The sequence below is a fragment of the Camelus ferus genome, chromosome 5 (genome assembly GCF_009834535.1).
Source record: "Camelus ferus isolate YT-003-E chromosome 5, BCGSAC_Cfer_1.0, whole genome shotgun sequence".
NCBI classification, from domain to species: domain Eukaryota; kingdom Metazoa; phylum Chordata; class Mammalia; order Artiodactyla; family Camelidae; genus Camelus; species Camelus ferus.
The window spans coordinates 60359824-60380204 of record NC_045700.1 but is presented as its reverse complement, the minus strand read 5'-3'; the positions used below and the strand labels follow the sequence as shown (position 1 = coordinate 60380204).

At 39.4% G+C, this 20381-nt stretch overlaps 1 long non-coding RNA gene across 1 annotated transcript; it reads left to right on the top strand.

Moving 5' to 3' along the window:
- The first annotated feature begins 1444 nt into the window (after nt 1-1444).
- Nucleotides 1445-19601, top strand: LOC116663871. Its single transcript, XR_004320235.1, has 3 exons — nt 1445-1521; nt 3488-3491; nt 19590-19601. It is a non-coding gene; the product is annotated as an uncharacterized LOC116663871 (long non-coding RNA).
- Nucleotides 19602-20381: the final 780 nt, after the last annotated feature.

Below are 20381 nucleotides of genomic sequence, written 5' to 3'. Positions count from 1 at the left end.
GAAACAGACTCACAGACATAGAAAATAAACTTACGGTTACCAGGGTGGGAAGGGGGTGGAAAGGGATAAATTGGGATTTTGAGATTTGAAGATATTAACTGATATATATAAAATAGATACACAAGTTCATACTGTATAGCACAGGGAACTATATTCAATATCTTATAATAACTTATGGTGATAAAGAATATGATAATGAATATATGTATGTTCATGTATGACTGAATATGAATGAAGCATTATGCTGTAACTAGAAATTAACACATTTGTAAACTGACTATACTTCAATAAAATATATATATATATATATATAGATATACAAAAAAGAAAAAAAGAAAGTACTTCCAAATCTAATGGATACAAAGAAATATAAATATTACTACCTTCTCCCAGTTATTCAATCAAACATGAATCTAACTATTGCTAGGAAGGGATTTTTCAGATATAATTAAGGTCCTAAATCAGTTGACCTTAAAGTAGGAAGATAATCTGAGTATGTCTGACCTTTTCAAATGAATCTTTTAAAATAAAGTTTTCTCCACATGGGTGGAGAAGAGGAAGCTAGAGATTTGAAAAAGGAGAAAGATCAGACACAGGAGGATTGCTGGCTTGAAAGATTAGGGTGTCCATATGTGGAGAAATGCAGTAGGCCTCTAGCTACTAAGAGAAGATCCTGGTTGACAGCCAGTAAGAAAATCAGGACCTTGGTTCCACAACTGCAGGGAACTAAACTCTGACAACAGTAAGAATGATCTTGGAGGACTTGAGTTTCCTCACAACTTCCAGAGGAGAACCTAGCTGGGCTGACACCCCAGTTTCAGACTTGGGACACCCTGAGCAGAAAACTCAGCCACGCTGTGCTTGACTTGGGTTGGGCTGTTATGTAGATGTGCGCTGATATGAATGGCAGCTGTACTAGGGTCCTACTTAGAGGTGTCCTTGAAAGTAAATAGTGAGGGCAAATGCTTCTAATGAATGGAACTTTAGGTGGTGCACTTAGACATTGCTTTGTGAGAAAAGAGGCATATCCTGAAGCTAGAACACATGTAAGTTCATGACTTGGCTAACTGGATAGGGACCTGAAAGTTCTGGGCTAGAGACATCTGAGTGAACATGTGCATGTGGGCACAGAATGAAAATATTTCTATCACATGCAACATGCTCAGAAAGGACTTACCGTGGAAGAGGCAATAAACAATCAGGTAGAGCAAAAACTCATCCAGTTGATATCAACCAGTCTCTTCTTCATCCACAACAGTGCCATCTCAATGGAAATATGAGTGAGTAGTTGTGATGGTGAGGAGGAGGCTACGCATGGACCCAGCTGCCTAGACTCTCATTTACCAAGACTGATGTAGCTACTGTTGCTACCAAATGTCCAATCCTCCAGCAGCAGAAACTAATACTGAATTCTTCAATATGGCACCAGCCCTCAAGGAGAACAGTCAGCTTTTTGGTAGCAAATTGATTACATTAGATCATCGTTATCATGAAAGAAACAGCTGGGTTTTTTGTTTCTTTGTTTTGGGTTTGGTTTTTTTTTTACAGAAAGAGGAAGATACTTCAGGTATTGACTTGCCTTTTTTGCCCACAGGGCCTCAGGTTTATATGGTGTTTGCTCCATTCATGTGGCATCCTACATACATTGTGTTAGACTAAGGAACCCATCTGACAACAAAGAAACTGTGAGAATGAGTGCATGACCAACAGATCCACTGGGCATGTCACATTAAACACCACCCAGAAAGCTGACAACACAGCTGAATGATAGTCCAGAGGCAATGCTTTGCAACAATGGAATACCATCCTCCAGTGTATGTCTCCAGTATGTACTTTAACCAATGCTTCTCAACCAGGGGCAATTTTGCCCCCAGAAGACATTTGGCAAAGTCTAGAGACATTGTTGGTTGTCACAATGGGTGGTTGCTACTGGCATCTAGTGGATGGAGACCAATGATACTGCCAAACATCTTACATTACACAGGAGAGCCCCACAATGAAGAATTATCTTGCCCAAAATGATAATAGTACCAAGGATGAGAAATCATACTTTAAACTAATGACGTTTGTAGGGTGCAATTTCTTTGTAGTTGAAAGACATTGGTCTGAGACCTGTGAGTTAGAAGCAGAAGTGGCCCACCTACCATCACTTCCATGTCTTCTCTCTGGCACACTGCACTCTCAAGAACACTCCTGAATAAATCGCTTGCACATAGCCTCTATCTCAGTCTGCTTCCTGGGGAACCCCATCTGTGACAGATTATAAATTAAGGCAAGGCAGTAGCAACAGCAACAAAGCCTGCATAGCAATTTTAGGATATTTTAAGGAAAAATAGAGTCCATTACCAATTGGATATAAAAGGAAGGGAAGATGGAAGACTTAATTATAACTTCCAGGTTTACTTGGACAAGTGAGTAATCAATGGTGCAGTCATCAAGATAAGGAATATAGGAATAGGAGAGAATTTGAAGGAGGAAAATGACCAATTTTTTTCTTGTATATTTTCATCACATGTATATATAAAAATACAACAACATAATATGTATAATGTTAGTTTGAATCACATGAAATTGCCATTTTTATTGGTCAAAAACTGTCAAATGTTGGCAGTTTCAAATAGTTCAACCTAATAATTACATATTAGCTTCCACATGGGGAAATTTACTATTTTTATTAAAGCTTATGTAGGCCATATATGATTTTAGAAAGGTAATATCTGTCAGATTCAAAAGATAATCTTTGGGGTAATGATACATCATTTACATTTAAGCTTCCAAAGCAAGAATATAAGTCACATATTATTGCTTTAAGGCACGTTAGGGGAACTTGATGAGATTGGAAACTGTTTTATATCAATTTTCTTGTGAGAGTTGAGACATAATTGCTATAAGTAGAGCCAGGAAAGGTCACAGATAACTTAAATTTTATGCCAAAGCTTTGAAAAACATGCTATCAACTGTCATAAAAAAGAATGTTAAGACAAATGTGGTATGGGATGGCATTTGTCTTGCCTATCAATAGGCTCTTTTGCAAAACCCAAAATGCCAAAATGCTATTTTGGGTGAGATCAAAACTTTGAACTTAACAGACAAGTGCACATTACCTTTATAGGCTGAAATATATACTTATTAAACCAAGTTCTACCAAGGCTGTAGCATGTAATGCTGATTGAAGATGGGCACCCAGTATTACTGATAGAACTGATTCAAAATGGTAGTTGAGGGGGTGGAGTTAGAATAAGACTTTCTGCTGCTTCTTTTAGTGTGAGCCTGAGAATTGGTTTTCATTCCTTCAGCAGAGAAGTAATCCACTGGGTGCATACTAATCTGATCAAAAATATTATGTTAAACCACCAACCTAGAGAGATAGAAAATGATAGAAAAATACATACAGAAAGAAAAATAACAACCTTCTTTCACTAAGCATAGGTTCAAGGACAGAGGAGTGGCATCATTCCTTGGGGGTAGGTTAGAGAATCTAAGTGAGAGATGTGGTGAAAACTGTCAATACAAATACCAGTCAGAATAGACTAGGTAGTTCTGAAGTTAAAACAAACAAACAAAATCTGAAACTCTCAATGACTTAAAACCACTAAGTTAATTTCTGGCTCACCTTACACGATCATTACAAGTTGGCTGCAGGCCCTGCTCCCCATTGTCCTGACTCCAGGACCCCAGTTGAACAAGAAACCGCTGTCTGGAACCTTGCCAACCCGCAAAGTGAGCAGAGTGGGATGAATTGCACGCTGGCTTTTAAAGCTATGTCCTGAGTAATACACATCCTTTTTGCTCACATAATATTGCCAAAGGAAGTTCAAGGCCACAAATAACTTCAAAGGGGATGAGAAAGTACAATGCTACAATATATCTGGGAGGACAAAATAAAAACATTTGGTGAGCAGTCCTAATGATACACTAAGACTGCCGCTTTCTTTCTAGTCTGTAGTTGAGACCAAAAAACGGCAGTGTTGGGAGTTGCAGTAGCAGAAGTGACGGAACCTTGGACAAGGCGGACCAAGGAGAGGAACAGTAAAGGCACAAGGCTGGAACACGCCTCACTACAGGAGGCTTTGAAGTTTCAGGTGCACAACAGCCTTCCCTGGAGATGTAAGAGGAACTATTTCTGCCAAGTGTGCAGGCACATAACTCCTAGACTGTGTTATCATCAGAAAGGAGAAGAAAAGATACCACAGGGAAATCAGACGTTTAAAAAGAAAGCTGTGACGTGAAAGAGTGTGACTTAAGGAATCCATTTCTCCTTGATGACACTCAGTAGTTCACAGTGGGTCAGTTTTCTTTCATCTCTCAACAACCTGCATTCAACTTCAAGTCATTGCTTGAAGGCCACATTATTAATGAAAACAGAATTTTAAAATAGAAAAAAGTACATTTTAATTACCCACTAAAAATGCTATTTCTGTATTAATTCCACATTTCTGTTGGTTTTTCTAGAATTTATATATTTGATATGATTTATTTAAATAATTATTCATTTACCCAATTGTCAGCCACTGTGTTAATTTTTATGGTTTTAATTTATAGGGATAGGAACAGTAACTAAGACACATGCATTGAAGACTTTGAGTGAGTTTAGACAGATTATATGTATCATAAATAATTCTGAGCAAATGGCATCGTTCTGCAGACTATCTGCTGCCTCTCAGAAATGTCCACAAAAGAGAGGAAGGGCACTTTCTATTGTCATCAGTCTTATATTTAATATTATGAATGAGATTTATCCAAAAGCAAAATGACCTGGTGATTTAAATCTTACATTGTTAAGTTTAAATATATCTATAAGACTGTTTAAAATTTTGTTACTGGCTATGTTGACCAACATCTTGTCACAAAACTATACTAAAGAAACTGAACAAGGTGGTTCATACATTTTTGTAAATTATATGGCCCACTTTAATGCTTCCTTCAACACTCAAACAGAATAGCAACTCCCCCATTTTATCTTGCAGTTACAGAAATCAAACAGTCCATAAAGCAGAAAAACAGAAAAACTGTGTTTTAAAGTGAGTAGTCACTTCCATCTTCACAGCTAGTGTGGAGAATTTTTGTTAATAAAAACAAGAAGGGAGAGGGGAGAGAGAGAAGCTTTTTTAGAGGATCTGAATTATTATTATATTTCAGTATCTAGCACAATGTCTTGTACATAGTAAATGCTCAATAACACCGAAGTTTAGTAATTGCAACAGGAGCTATATGGCCCTTGAAGCCTAAAAATCTATACTACCTGTCCCTCTACAGAGAATGTTTGCTCGCCGCAAATACAGTTCACAAGGTTCAGTCTCTCAGAGCACAGAGCAGGGTGGAGAAGGACAGGGGAATAAAAGCTGAAATGGCAAACAAACACTATTCAGCAGAAAAAGTAATTTCACATTTTGTCAGTATATATTTGAAATGAGTTCCTAGAAGTGGGGCTGCTGAATCAAGGGGTAAATGTCTGCCCTTTGAGGGTAATTTTTCCAGGTATCACCAAGCTTTCCTCCATCGGGCTTATTGCATTTGCATGGTCACTGGCAACATATGACAGGGCCTGTTTCCCCACAGCCTAATCAACAGAGTATCTCAAACTTTTGGATTTTTGTCTATCTGGTAGGTAAGAAGTGGTGTCACAATGTATAACTTCAATTTGCACTTCTCTTATTAGTAAAATTGAACATCTTTTTGAACACGCGTGGGACACTTTTATATCTTCTTCTCTAAACTACTATTTGTTTATGGGAGGAATAAGATTTTTTTCCACTGAAGAGTAGCGTACTGTAAACTGCGCTGAATGTTATAAATCTATAGCTTAGTGAATCTTTTAAAGTAAGTTTTCTCATGTAACAATCAACAAGCTCAAGTTATAAACATTCTCAGCATCTCTAAAGCCTTCCTCATGCCCTCTTTCAGTCATTATTCCCCCCAAAGTTAGTCACTATTCTGTCCATCATATATTAGTTTGATTTTTACCTTTCTAAAAACAAAATTGAACAGCATTTGCTCTTTGGTTTCTTTCATTCATCATTGTATCTGTGAGCTTTATCCATATTGTTAGTGAAGCAGTAGTTTGTTTTTTTTATTGCAATATGATAATCTATTTTATAAACATATAATTCATTCATTCATTGTACTGTTGATAGGTATTTAAATATTTCTAAGTTTTTGCAGTGAAGATTCATGCTGTTACATTTGTGCTCATGTACTTTGGTACACATATGTAGATATTTATGGACGATACACACCTCACAGTGAGCTAGTGGATCACAAGGTATGATTGTGTTCAACTTTAGCAGATACTGATGAAAGCATTTCCAAAGTGGCTGTATTCATTTTGACTCCCATCAGTAGTATCTTAGAGCTCCAGTTGCTCCGTATTCTTGCCAGAACTAGGCATTGTCAGAATTTTAAATTTAGGCCTATAAGTCAGATATTCATGTATGAAAAAAATAACTGTAGCCTCTAGCTTACACAATTCACCAAAATTTATTACACATAGATTTTAGGCCTAAGAGTGCTTCAACAGCCTTTAGTGAGAAGGGATTTATGGTCCATGTCAGAATAAGTTATGTCTCTTCTTGTAATTCAGTAAATTGTCTATCTATTTATCTAAATTTATATTCATATCTATATAATCACTATTTATTTCTATCTATGTGTGAGCATGAATTAGTGTCATTTTTTTGCTTTTAGTTGGCCCCAAATTCCTTGTGGTTGCAGAACTGACCCTCTCAGCTCTTAAAGGTCACCTTCAGTTTCCTACCATGTGGCCCTATCCATGGGCAGTTCACATCAAAACAGCTTACTTCTTCAAGACCGACAGAAGAGTCTCTTTTTTCAGTCTGCTGAGACAGAATCATAAAAGGTAACATAATCATGGGAGTCACATCCCATTACCTTTACCATAAGACATAACTGAATCAAGGAAGTGCCATCCACCACCTTTGCCATATTCTTAGTCAGAAGAAAGTCACAGGTTCCACCTGCACTCAAGGGGAGGGGATTATACGAGGACAGGATTGAGTGGAGTATGTCCATTCCAGAGCAATTATCACAATGTGTACACAACATGCCTGGAAGTAAGGGAGATAAGCAGCCAAGAAGGGCATTGCTCAAACTGTAAAATTAATATAAACCAAGGATGAATGATCAGGAAACTGAAGACAATCGATTTAGTAAAAAATTTATAAACTCACATCCAGTTTCTATACCTGAGTCAAGGTCTGACTCTAAACTTATTGATTGAAGAAGGAGGGACTCTGTAACACAATGATAAGTCACTTCCCAACAGGAATGAAAGGTATTTACTTGCAAAATCAAACTCTGGGGCAAGAGGAATACACAAACATTTTGAGGAATGTTAGATGTCAGGTCTGAGTTGACATTGATAATTAGAGACATAAAGCATCATCAGAGTCCTCATGTTAAAGTGAAGGCATTTGGAGACTAGATAATTAAAAGAATTTGGGCATAAATCTAGCTCACAGTAGTTGGTTCACTGAGTTCCCTGACTTGCAAAGTTATTGTTTCCTTAGTCCCAGGATATGTCATTGGAATGGAGATACTTGGTAGTTAATGGTTCATTAGATCACAGAATAAGAGCTTTCCAGTAGGAAGGCCAGGTGCAAATTTCTAAAACTTCTTTCCCATTTCCCCATCCCCACACTTGTGAAATATATTAAGACAAAAAAGCAACATTGCATCCCAGGGAGAATAGCAGAAGACCTAGAAGATGCAGAGGCCATGGGCCCATCATATGTTCATTTACCTTACTATTTTGACCCACTAAACAACCCAGATAGATCCTGGACAATGGAAATAGACTACTGCAAACTCAACCAACTAGTGGTGCTAATTGCAGTTACTATTGCTGAAGAGGTACCTTTGTTAGAGTAGATCAACTTCAAATACATGGTATTCAGTCATTGATTTGTCTAATTTATCCTTTACTTCCTTGTCTTTGTAAGAAAGAAGCATCAAAAGCAGTTTGTATTCATGTGGGATAAATGTTTATACTGCCCCATCACTAGGTTAATTTTCACACCCTCTGTCATGATATTGCCTGGAGAGACCTGGACAGTTTGGACATCTATACAAAATCACTTTGGTCCATTATATTGATGACATATTAATTAGACCAGATGAGCAAAAAGTGGCAAGATAAGTACATTGGAAACCTAGTTAAGACACATGCTCCAGAGAGTAGGAGAAAAAGATTACGAAGGTTCAAGTACTTGCCACGCCAGTTACTTTTTAGAGGTTCATTGGTTTGAATATACTATATGCACACTTGGGAATATTGCTCTACCTGCTCTGAGTGGGTACCAGAGCAGGTAAAGTCAGCGCAGCAGGTCCAGATGCAGCAGACCCTGTGGTGCAGAGGCCCCTGTGGTAGGGTAGCTGTGAAGTTAATGACAATGGGAGGATCACAGTTCCAGAACTTGTGGTTTCACAAGTCCACAGATAAAAAGGAACTGGACTCCTGGAGCTGTGCTGAAGGAACCACACTCAAAAAGGCTCATACACATTTGAACATGATTTAAATGAGGTGGTGGTGGACTTTGATCTGACGCTGCAATGGACTGAGTTTTACAGGGGCCTGAGACATGGTGAGTGTATTTTTCACATGAAAGGGATGAGAATCACTGGGGGCTGGGGGAATACATGGTAGGATGCTTATAACGTGGCTCCCTGTCATTTCCACCTTCTGGTACTCTTTCCCTTGAGTAATCCCTTCCCCTGGAGTATGAGCTGGATCCAAATACTTTTTTTTAACTTTACTTTTTATTTATTTATATATTTTTTAACAGGGATACTGGAGATTAAGCCCAGGACCTCGAGCATGCTGAGCACACGCTCTACCACTGACCTATACCCTCCCCACCTCTTTTAGAGAACAGGATATAGCAAAAGTGATGGGACATCACTTCTCAGATTAGGTTAAAGGCTATAACTTCTTCTGGTTTGTACTGTCTCTTTCTCTGGCTCTTAATGCCCGCTTGTTATGATAAGTAAGTTGACATATCATCAGATGCCTTAGTAAGAAGCCCATGTGGAAAGGAACTGAGGGCAGCCTTCAACCATCCGCCAGCAAGGACTGAGGCCAAGGAAAAGATGAAGAGGGCTGGTGATCATACAGGTGAGCTGGAGACAAATCCAAGTGATCCTTGGAATGACTGCAACTCAGGTGACACCGTGACTGTAGCCTGGGAGAAGTCCTAAAGCAAAGGACAGAGATAAGCAGTGCCCAGATTTCTGACTCACAGGAACTGGGAGACAATAAATGTTGTTTAAAGCCACTAAATTTTGGCGTAATTTGTTATAATGCAAGAGATAATTAATTCAATAGCATATCATTGTACAGCTCGAGGGTCATCTAATCAAGACCCTCCCCCATTTTACAGCAGAGGAAAATGAACCCCAGTGTAATTAAGTACGTTCTTTTAATATATCTTTTTTAAGATAAAAAAGGTTTTCATCACATTGAGATTTGTTTTATTTTCCTTTAAAATAGCACCGAATCTTTCAAGATGTTTAAATAAATGAATTCCTGAATCACATAATCATAGAGTTGGAAGGGAATTCAGAGATCAGCTAGTGGTCGCCACTCACTTTATAAAGGAGGAAACTAAAAATCTACTTTGAAAGAGTCCCTTTTGAAATTGCCTTCTAAAGTGGTTTACGAGCTCCGTGAGAAAACTCGGCTCATAACTTGAGGTCCCCTTATTTTCGAAACCCCAAACACTATAACCCAATTTAACCAACTGCTTTATTCACCGGTCTTGACTTTTGGCAAGCTTTAAAAAAATCAAATCCCCTGTCAAAAGATGAAGATTTGCCACTATTGAGGACAGTCAAAGAAATTAGCTTCAGGCTCTGAAAGCAATTTCAAGAGGAGTTCTAAAACTGTTTTAAGCAATGGCCGTACCGCTGGAATAAATGTATATCCTGTCAGGGCAGCTACTTTGACTGGGATATGGTAATTTGGATCTGTAATTTCTGCTTTGTTTCTTGAAAAGTAGAAACACTGTATATCAACTGTGCAGAAAGTAACAGCCATTCATTCCAAAACAGTGAGACAATAAAAATTTAAATAAAAGGTTTCAAACAGTGCTTCAGTCTTTGCTCAACAATCCACACCTATGATCCTGAATATGACCTTTTTGCATTTTGTAGCTATTTGGGTTTACGATACTCTTTCCGTGCGTTCTGTCATTAACTATTGATTTCTCTAACATTTTCCTTCAATATTATTTCGAATAGCGGGACTAGAATTGTCATTATGTGAACTATCAACCCTCAGTCCCTATCCTTTCATCTTTCCATACATCTTAATTGATGTTTAAAATGTAACCATTACAATTTTACAGCATAGATACTGAATTATAGATACATTTTCATGTTGCTTGTTCACTTTGTTGAATTGTTCGTGGCTACCTGGATCACCAATATTGAGAAAGATTCTGTGGCCTTATCTGGCCTCAGTGGGAAAGAATTCCATATTTTGTGAAGCCTGCCATGATCAAAGAGGAAAAGTAACCACATATATATTGATGACCTTCTTTGAATTACTGCTTTGATTCCTATTGCAATGAAGATATCTCTAGGGTGGATAATGCTTTAATAGACTGTCAGCCAGTTATACCTTAAAAGGAATAAAAGGTTTGCATTGTGTGGAAGTAGGGAGCACATACAGCTGGTATGCATTGGGAATATGGATGTCACCATGAGGGAAAATGAGACAGAATTGTTGCAAAGATCGTCTAGACTGCCATACTTCACGGTTTTATACTGGTTCAGTCTGAATTGCTTTAAGTATGTCTTCAATTTGGTAAAATTGCCTCTGTTCACCATTCAGGAATAGTGCAGAAACCTGGAAAATTCATATTTTCACTTATGTTTCAAGGACATTGATTTAATCTCAGCTTCTCTGTACTAAGACAGGTTGATTTCCCAAGGTATCATTTGCCTGGAAAGAGGGCAGAATTTATCAAGGTCATAGCACATGCTGGAAAAGCCCCTTGGCGGAGGTATTTTGTGACATTCCTGGATGTTGAATCAGGAAGCGATCTGTCCCATTCACCTCGATGGTCAATGGCCAGTGTTTGGATGTGACTACCCTTTCACCTGGGCTGGGGTTCAGCGACTGTGAATTGGTAAGTCAGAACCCCTTCTCTTGCCTGCAGTAATAACTAGACACAGAAGGGAAGCCATCAGGAAAGTTTGAGAACAACTCACGCAGGCACACTTTGACCCTAACAACCTGAATCAGTTCCAGCTTTGCCTGATGTTACCCTGGAGCTTTTCTCCCCGCCACGTTCCTCCTTCCTCCCTCTCACTGGTCTATGTATCTCTCTCCAAATCTCCCATTGACGTCCTTTTCTTTTTCTTATTTTTCTACCTCCCTTTGCTGTAGTCATTCAGAACTAAATAGAGTGCCAACCTCTTACCAATCCATAGTGTATTACTGTGACCTGAATCCCATTTTCTCAGTTACCATTAAAATGGTAGTTCATTCCTTACAGCTTCCTGACATAAGCTTGGACTGGTTCACACTAAATTTTCACTCTATCCCAGAAATCTAACTTGGTCCGGACTCCAGTTCACCTTTATGCTAACTCGATGTCTCTCTAAGAGAATTAGCCTACTCAGCATTATCTAATTTTTTCTTAAAGTTTGAGGTAATATTTAAAAATTTGGGAGAAACTGTATTAATTATAGACAAATTTGTTAAAAAAAGTTTTTTTAATTCTAATGTCCTTCCAGCTGGAAGAAACAGGATACTTTGTTGCAGAATGGCTGAAGTTTATTTTTTCTTTTATTTTACTAAGAAAAAAGTGGAAAACATCAAAGTATTCAGATTTTCTGAAGTCAAGGCTTTGCTTTGGTGGGTTGGGAACTTTTCTGAACCCTTTCTATGAGAAGTAATTGGATGTGTGCATAAAATGAATTACAATTCAAACCAGTCACCACAAGCATACCAATTGGCTCCCCTGAAAATACAGCCAATTCATTACTCATGAATTCTCAAAAATCAGTCTGGCAAAGTGAGAGAGAAAAAAATGATTACAATTCTCATATCACTGATGATTTAATATATAAATTAGTTTGTATAATTGGGTATTTACAGTGACACAACTCAATTATGCTTTCTTTAATAGATTGGAGATCTCACACCACTAAATGCTACCTCTCTGCACCATGACCCCGCCCTGCCTCTGCCAGTGAGAAACAGCACAGACCACCACCGTGTGCCTTAAAAATCCCTTCTACCGAAAGGGCTCACTCTTCATTTTATATAACAATCTTGTCTCCAGTGTCTGATACGGATCTCAGATACAAGATATGCTATGAATTATCTGGGTGGGGAATGGAAAAGAAAAGCATATTGTAAGCAGTTTATTCCTGTAGCTCTGAAAGAGAATCTTCATCCCCTTAATAGAAGGAATGAAGCTGGGTACAGAGAAGAAAATTGGTACCCATGCAATTCTGTGCTCCCAGAGGTAGAGTCTTAATGAATTTACCTGAGGGCTACATAGCACCTTTGGAAACTACCTTGTTAGCCAGCTGTTTGTTTCTGGCTAGTCTCAATTAATGTGCATCTTAAAATAATAGCATGGTCAGAAAAAGCTTTCAAAAACCTCCAAAACGGCATCTCTGTCTCTCAAAACAGAACATCATTGACCAAAAGGATGCTTTAGAGTGAATGACAAGTAACATCCTGAAAGGGCAGGCAGGGTAAGGCAGATAGAAAGCCGGGTCCCTTTGAACAAGTCTCTAACTGCCTAGGTAATCACATTTCTTACAGGGCATCTTTGGAGGAGATCATCAAGAGGACATGACCACCAGGTGACCCAAGAACTGGACCTGGGTAATCAGAGGCTCCTCCCCTCCTCTCCTATGCTTGGAATGTAGTTTCCCCCATTGTTCCCACAGTGGGAGGCATTTTCAAGGATGTAGCTTTGAGAGAGCAATGTGATGTTGAGGCCATCTGGATGGTACAAGTGACAGAACCCAGTTAAGGCCTCTCTATATATTTTTAAGATTGGTGGATGGGCCCAGAAATCTATGCATCTTGCGGCTGCCCAAGACAAGCCTGGTGAGTAAGTTCCTTTGCTTATCAGTCCTTCCACCTACCAGCCAGGAGTGGTCTGCCTCTGTCTTCAGTCTCCCCGACCTTCAAGTCTGGGGATGGTTTTAGATTACACCCGGGAAGCTCCCACGGAAATCTGTGAGCCAACGGGCATATAAATATCTCTTTTCATTATATTAACCCAAGAAGAAAACATAAAAGGTGCAACTTGAGGGCAAATGTCAGTAACAAGAGGGAAAGCCTGCAGAGAGAATCAGAAACAGCACAGGAGTGTACAGATTATAGGAAAAAATAAAATAAAAGCAAGCTTGAGTCACAGAAGTAAAAGCATTGAGGCAATTAATGGCATAAACATATTTTTAAAAAGGAAGAAAAACTGAAAAGTGAAAAAAAAAAACTTGAAGGATTGGCACTAAAGGTAACAAAAGTCTAGTAAAAAGGGTTGTATCTAGACACTGAGGTAGCTGCAGTGGCATATCCTATCTAACCACAACAGGAATTCAAATACAGACAGAACTTCCTGAATTCTAGAATTTTTCCATCTCACTCTGGAGATGACAGACAGCTCAAGCGGTAGAATGATTTAGGACGTTGTGGAGAAGTAAAGAGAAAAGCTGATTTAGAAGACAGAAAAAAAGGTCTTAAAAGAGATCCATGTGATTGAAGTCTGAAAATGTTGGCACTAACACAGAGCAAGATTTTCCCTTAAGGGAGCAGACAAGGCTAACAGATTCTTTGCTATTCTCACACAAGGAATGCTTTCCCGAAATTCGTGCTGAATATTTGCCCCAAGGGGGCATGAGTAACATTTGTAACTTTCATTGTAAAGGGTCTTTGTTAGAAACTCTCTTTTCTTACTATTTACAGGCATGTCTCATAGATGAGGAAAAAATGTGTACCTTTTCAGTCCCCAACAAGATAAAAGGAAATTGCAGTTGGATTTTACTAAACCTACGTATTCTGCGTGGAGGAAAGTTGGGGAAAAAGGGCCAGAATCCACTGTGTGCTGGAATGATCTCTGGGAATCGTGTGTAGGGGGTTAGATGGAGCATCTAAGTAGAGGCAGATTTATTGTGAGGTCAGTGGAGATCGACCCGTAGGGCCCCTCACTTGTATGGACCTTAAATGGAAATTAATGCTTCGGGTACGATTTGATTTTTTCACTATTGTTTTAATTTTCTTTTTTTTGATGTCAGAATAATTCTTATTAACAGTATTATTTTTTATTCCTTCTGTTTCATACTTTACTACTTTTCACCTGAATTTTTTCAGGCCTTTAATGTATAATTTATGTATGACAAAGGCAGTGTCATTTATATAGTCCAAGTTAATGTCAATAATGTCTCATTTGTTTCATTGAAATATCTCTAAAAGGATCATAGAACGGGCCTCTGAACAGCCACAGCTAGGCCGTTTCTCGTTCTCACAGCTGTTTCCACGTGTGGACGTTAGTAAGTCCTGATGCCACCCGTCAGTACCTCTGGGGGCCCAGTGACCGCAACTCCCTGACTCATGTTTCCTGGTTTTACCACCTGAGAGGGATTGAGGGATTGCCCCCCTCACCTTGGTTTTAATTTTAAAAAAGATCTCAGTTAAGTGTAGTGTGCACTATGTAGAGCATTTTGGACATAAGTTTGTTTTGGTAATTTGTGTTCTTTTTCTTAAGGGGGGTCCTCAAATTGTCAAACCTTCAGGACCACAAAGCCCACACCAGCTTCTGGCTGGTCAGGCCTCCTGAAGCATTCAGCAGCCCTGGGTTGGGGAATCAGAGCAGTTCAAACACTCAAGCCCCTGGTGGCTGTCACTGTGGTATTGTCTGGATAAGTAATGACATCACAATTGACAGGAAATGCAGTTATGCTTCCAAGTTGACCCTCCCTTTCCACGTGGTTGAGACTCAAAGTACTGTCTAGACTAAAATAGGGAGTTTTCTCAAATACTGACACATCTTAGAACATTATGTCATCCCCATGTAAATAATTATTGCCAGGAGAGTCTGGGGGTGAAGGCAGAGTGGGTACAAAATCAATGCAGGATTTGTTAACTTATTATAGAATAAAAATAATTAAATTTTGTGTGAATTTTAAGTCTTAAATATCCTCTCCCATGAGATGCTCATCAAGTTATTTCCTGTTTAAAAAAATCCCAATTTTAGCAGCCTTAATTTGGCACTGCAAATATAACAGAAATACCTAGAACGGGGACCAATGAGTCCCTGGTAAATACAATATTGCTTAACAAAGAATAAAAGGAGGCAGAGTTTCAGAATTAGCATCTCAGTAGTGAAAGCCTCTTTTCTAAATCTTTAAAACATTTGTAGAGAAAAGAATTGGCAAACACCCCATTCCTCAAACTGCAGGGAGATGCCTAAAGTTTAGGAATCATATCTCGGAGTCTCTTTAAGAAAAAAAAATTGGAGTCAATATTAAAGGCTAATTTAATTAATTACTCAAGTAGACTCCCCCTTCCCCCCAGTATAGTAATGTTCTGAAAGCTACTTGACACAAGTACAGGGCCCAGGGAAAGGTAAAAGAGCTGTGTCTTCATAATTAAGAAAATTATTTTTTCAAAATTATTTTCATCTGGTGCCCATATTAGGTGGATAGAATGTTTTGTGTGGCATCCTCAATGTTCTAAGAAGTGGATATTTCACATATAAATCCAGATCTCTGAATAGTGAGAAGAGTGAGAGAGACACACAGAGAGAGACAAAGGTGACAACTCTGTCTACATTCCTGTAAAACAGCAATATTGAGAGGTGTGTAACAGCTGTGCCCTTTGCAAAGGCATGAAAGCTCGTTCTACTTGGCCACAATCCCCATCTTTGCCCATTAATAGTACAAAATCTATTTCACTCATTTATATCATCTGCTTAAAGTCCAAATGCTTCAATTTGTGATTCTTGGATTCAAATGCCCTATTCTCCCCAAATTAATGACTTTTCTTGGATATGTGTTTCACCAAAATGTTCTTTAATTAGGAAGATCAGCTCAACTATAGCATGTACTGTACAATATCGGAAAAAAAAAAAAAAAACAACAACCCAACAAAGAGGCTCCTGCTTTACCATTACCAATGGCTCAGAACCATTTCCCCTCACCTGTTGTATGAGGCTTAGGTATCCACCTGCTTCACTGACATCTTGTCAACCCCTGGGGCTGCTATTCCATTTCAAGCATCAGATGTAGGGTGTTTATTTTAGGGGAAATGCATGAAACTGAGCAGAACCCAGCAAGGCCCTCCTGGGTACAAAAATCCCTCTGTGTCCCCCATTTCTTGTTTATAGGAAAAGGCTTTGGTCTGGTAGGCTTTCCAAAGAGCAGACTCAAGCAGCTGCTAATTAGGGAAGTGAAGAAATACAGAAACAAAGGAAAAGCAGTCAAGCCAGAAAAGTAATGATGGTTTAAACAACAGTTCAGCAATAAAACAGAGTCCTAGTTCCTCTAAGGATATGCTTAACAATCTGATGCTCATCTTGGAGTTTTTCTGCAGAAATTAAGACCTCCACCTTGTGGAGGATGGTGACTATGGGTTAACCACAAGCACGTAGATCCTAGACTGGTTGGAACCAGAAGGTTGATGATTAAAATTCCCAAAACATCATCCTGTTGCCTCACCACCAACCAATCAGAATAAAGTCCATGAGCTGCAACCCTCACCCCAAATGTTGCCTTTAAAAACCCTCCTGAAAAGTCATTGAAGAATTGAGCTGAGGATAAGCTGCCTGTTCTTCTTGCTTGGTGCCCTGTAGTAAGTGCTGTACTTTCCCTCATTACAACTCAGTGTCAATAGATTGGCTTTGCTGTATGGCAGGAGAGGGGATCCAAGTTCAGTTCTGAGTGTTCTGTGGAGGTGGGTAAAAATTCAGGCCGATGACTACCAGATAAATACGTTTGAGGGAGAGGATGTTACCTGAGGACATGGGAGCTAAAAGAGTTGTGGAGAAGCCCACAAGGGGAAATTCTTTGTAAAATCCAGTTCTTAGTTGTTTTCCCTTTTCATTCTCAGGCATAACCTTTGTCATCTACATTACACTTCTCTTCTGAAACTGCCCTAGTCTTTTAGCAAAGAAGTTTGCATTTGACTAAACATCTAGTGTAGTAGTCTTTAAGAGACTGAAGTGATGGGTTAATAAAAGGAAAGGAGGCTTTCTCATTCCATGAATTTCTGGACCAGGGAAGAGTGGCGGTTCTGGTTAACTGTTGCTGGGTAACAAGCACCACCAAAACTTGAGCTGCAAAATAGCAACCATATTATTATGCTCAGAAATCTGTGAATTGGGCAGGACCTCGCAGGGGTTCTCACATGGCTCTGTCTTCATGCAGTCTTGGGGCCACTCCACATGGTCTTTTTACATAGTGTCTGCAGCCCTGAGGCCACTTGGGGAGGTCAGAGTTTTTACATACCAGCGGAGAACTCTAAGAGTGAGTGCAACATTTCCTGTATCCTCACCTTAGGAATTTAAAAGTCACTTCTGCAACATTCCATCGCTGAAATCAATCTCTAAGACCAGCGAGGATTTAAGAAGAGAGGAATTAGACTATGCCTCTCCATAGGAGAAGCAGCAAAGAGTCTGTGGATATATTTAAACCACCACTGTGGCCGTGTAAGCTTCTAGGGTACATGGTGACCCAGATTTCAGGCAGTCATTAGCACTACAGACGGGGACTCCATGGCAGAGCTGGGAACTAAGGGGCCTGATTCAGATCAGTGCTGAGCTCTGCAGGGGGACCCATTCAGCTGGGTCAGGAGGATCAGACCTTTGGATTGCGCCTAAAAAAAGACAGAATACTGACATTGGAAAGGGGAATGGAAAGAGGTGGAATCATTTTTGTGAGATTGTTGAATAGAAAGCAGTGAACCAGTTGAAATAATGTCAATATCTCATTTATTTTGTTGACACTTAACTGGTTATCTCAAACACATGCCACAGCACTGAAGAAAACTGAAAAGATTTCAGAACAGCCAAAATAATAGAAAGTCTAGATATTAATGTTTATTTTCTTCCTCATAAGAGGGCCATTCCTGGCTTGACCCAAGAGTTTCCTCTCTCTTACTTTACATGCAGTTAGGATAAATGCAGTTTGTGGTATTTTGGCTGATAGTAAATTTTAAGTGGCTTAGTAGGTTGGTGGGGACAGGGGTGGGAGTCACTGCTAGAAGGAAGTTCACCGGCAGCAATAAGAAATAACTCAGTTGTTAAGCCTGAATGGCTTCCAAACCCTAGCATCTTTCTCCCATTTTCCATGTTCCAGTCTTCACCATATGAAACCCTGGGGCCAAATGTACAGACTCATCTTCGTGTCCAGTTCCCAAGGTCAATAGAAACTTAACATTGGAAAAACCCCTTTCTGCGGCTCAGCACTGGGTTACCTTTGGTGTGGATCTGAAGTTGTGTCCCTGCTCTAGTGAAGTTCTTTTGGCCCTCTCATTCCTGAGCACCTCAATCCTCCTAACGCCTCTAACGGGGCTTCAGTCCAGGTCCTTGTGTTCAGGGTGTTATGTTGACTCCTCATGTTCAGATCCCTTCTGGACTGGGGTTCTGCCCTCCTAGGGGATATCCCAGCCCATGAATCCTTGTTTCATTAGTAGGGCTGTTTTATCCTGTGACAGACATTTACAATGCCCGCTCCCAACTGCCGAACTACTAAGTGTCCCTAATCCAAGCCCCAAAGTCAGGCTGTCCTCATGTTAGGAGGTCCTGATCTTTCATTGCAAAACTCTATTGCTGACTGTCCAGGACACAGCTGAAGAATTGAGGGGGTGACCAAATCTGACCCGACGTTTGCCTCTCTGGCTGAACCCCTGTTGCAGGCACTGTCCACTGTCTGAGTGTACTTACTGCCCTCTAGTGGCAGGTCCAGTGCTAGATGATGTAGGTGTTATTTCTCTTCCCCTCCTGCCTCATCTGCTCTAAAGGGCTGGCCAATAGTCTCGCTCCCTTGATACCCTAGATACGACCTCAGCATCCCCAAATTAAAGGGGCAGAAAGAAAATGTACATCCATAAAACAAATACAAAGTCAAAAGAAAGACTGTGGGATTATTTTGCAAACAAACAAACACCTCAAGAATAACACTAACGTTAACTTACATTTACTGGGCGCGTCTCCAAGCCAGGCTCTCCTCAAGCCCTTTACATGTGTGAATTCGTTTCAGCCTCACAACAACTAGGAGAAGCTGTGCTATTATTATTCTCATTTTGTGGATGAGAACACTAAGGCCCTAGTGTGCAAGGTTATATGGCTGAGTGAGGGGAGCGGGGCCAAGTTTCAAGGCTGGGGATCTTGCCCCAGAATCCTCACTCATGCTCATTTTTCTAAGGCCTGGAAAGATGTCAGTGTGTTCTGGCCCAGTATGATGACCCAGGCCCACAGTGATGGTCCTGAGTCATAAAAAACATTCAGATCTGTTCTAGAAGGCAGAAAATTGCATAAGATACTTTAAATAATTATCTCAAAATTGATTTAAAATAACAGCCCTTTGGTGGGTAGGGTATAGCTTAGCGGTAGAGCACAAACTTAGTAAGCACGAGGTCCTGGGTTCAATCCCCAGCAACTCCATTGAAAAAAAAAATGGATAGCCCTTCAAGGGGTCAGCTTCTATTTGGAAAATGAATTTATGAATTATTGCTATCTTATTGCCATTCATTTTCTCATCAGGTTTATTTAGTACTTGAGACATACCACATCTTTAATGTAGACTGAATCTTTACAGGGCATAGGTATATACACTAATACATTTCTGGAGTTACACCAGAAACACTCTTATTTACGGTGTAACTTTGATACCACACAATTTCTGGATTATACAACTCTTTTCAGAGTTACTATCAAAAATAACCAAAACTGGTACACTGGAATCACATAAGAGAGAATATGCCCCAAACTGAAAATAATTGGTTAACTCCATCCCCCTCCCCAACACTGTAACACACTGAAGAACTTAGATACTTTAAATTTTATTTTTCTAAATGTTTGACCAGGTGGCCAAAAGAAAATGTTGTTCCCTACATTATATTTCTTAAAAAATGAATTCCAATTACCTCACAATTAAGGCACAGTTAGTTTGTTACAGGTCATGATTTAATTGCATCAGGCTGGATTTTATTGCCAAATTATCTTGTTAGCATCCAGAGCCTGTAGGCCGCTAAAAGTCTAACTAAACGAAACATTCTGTCATAAATCTTTTCTGGGAAAAGATGGATAGGGGTATTAAAAACACATAAAAATGAAAAAAGAAACCATCCAGGACATTAAATGTTTCTTAAGAAGTGTCCAACATTGGTATTGGTTAAA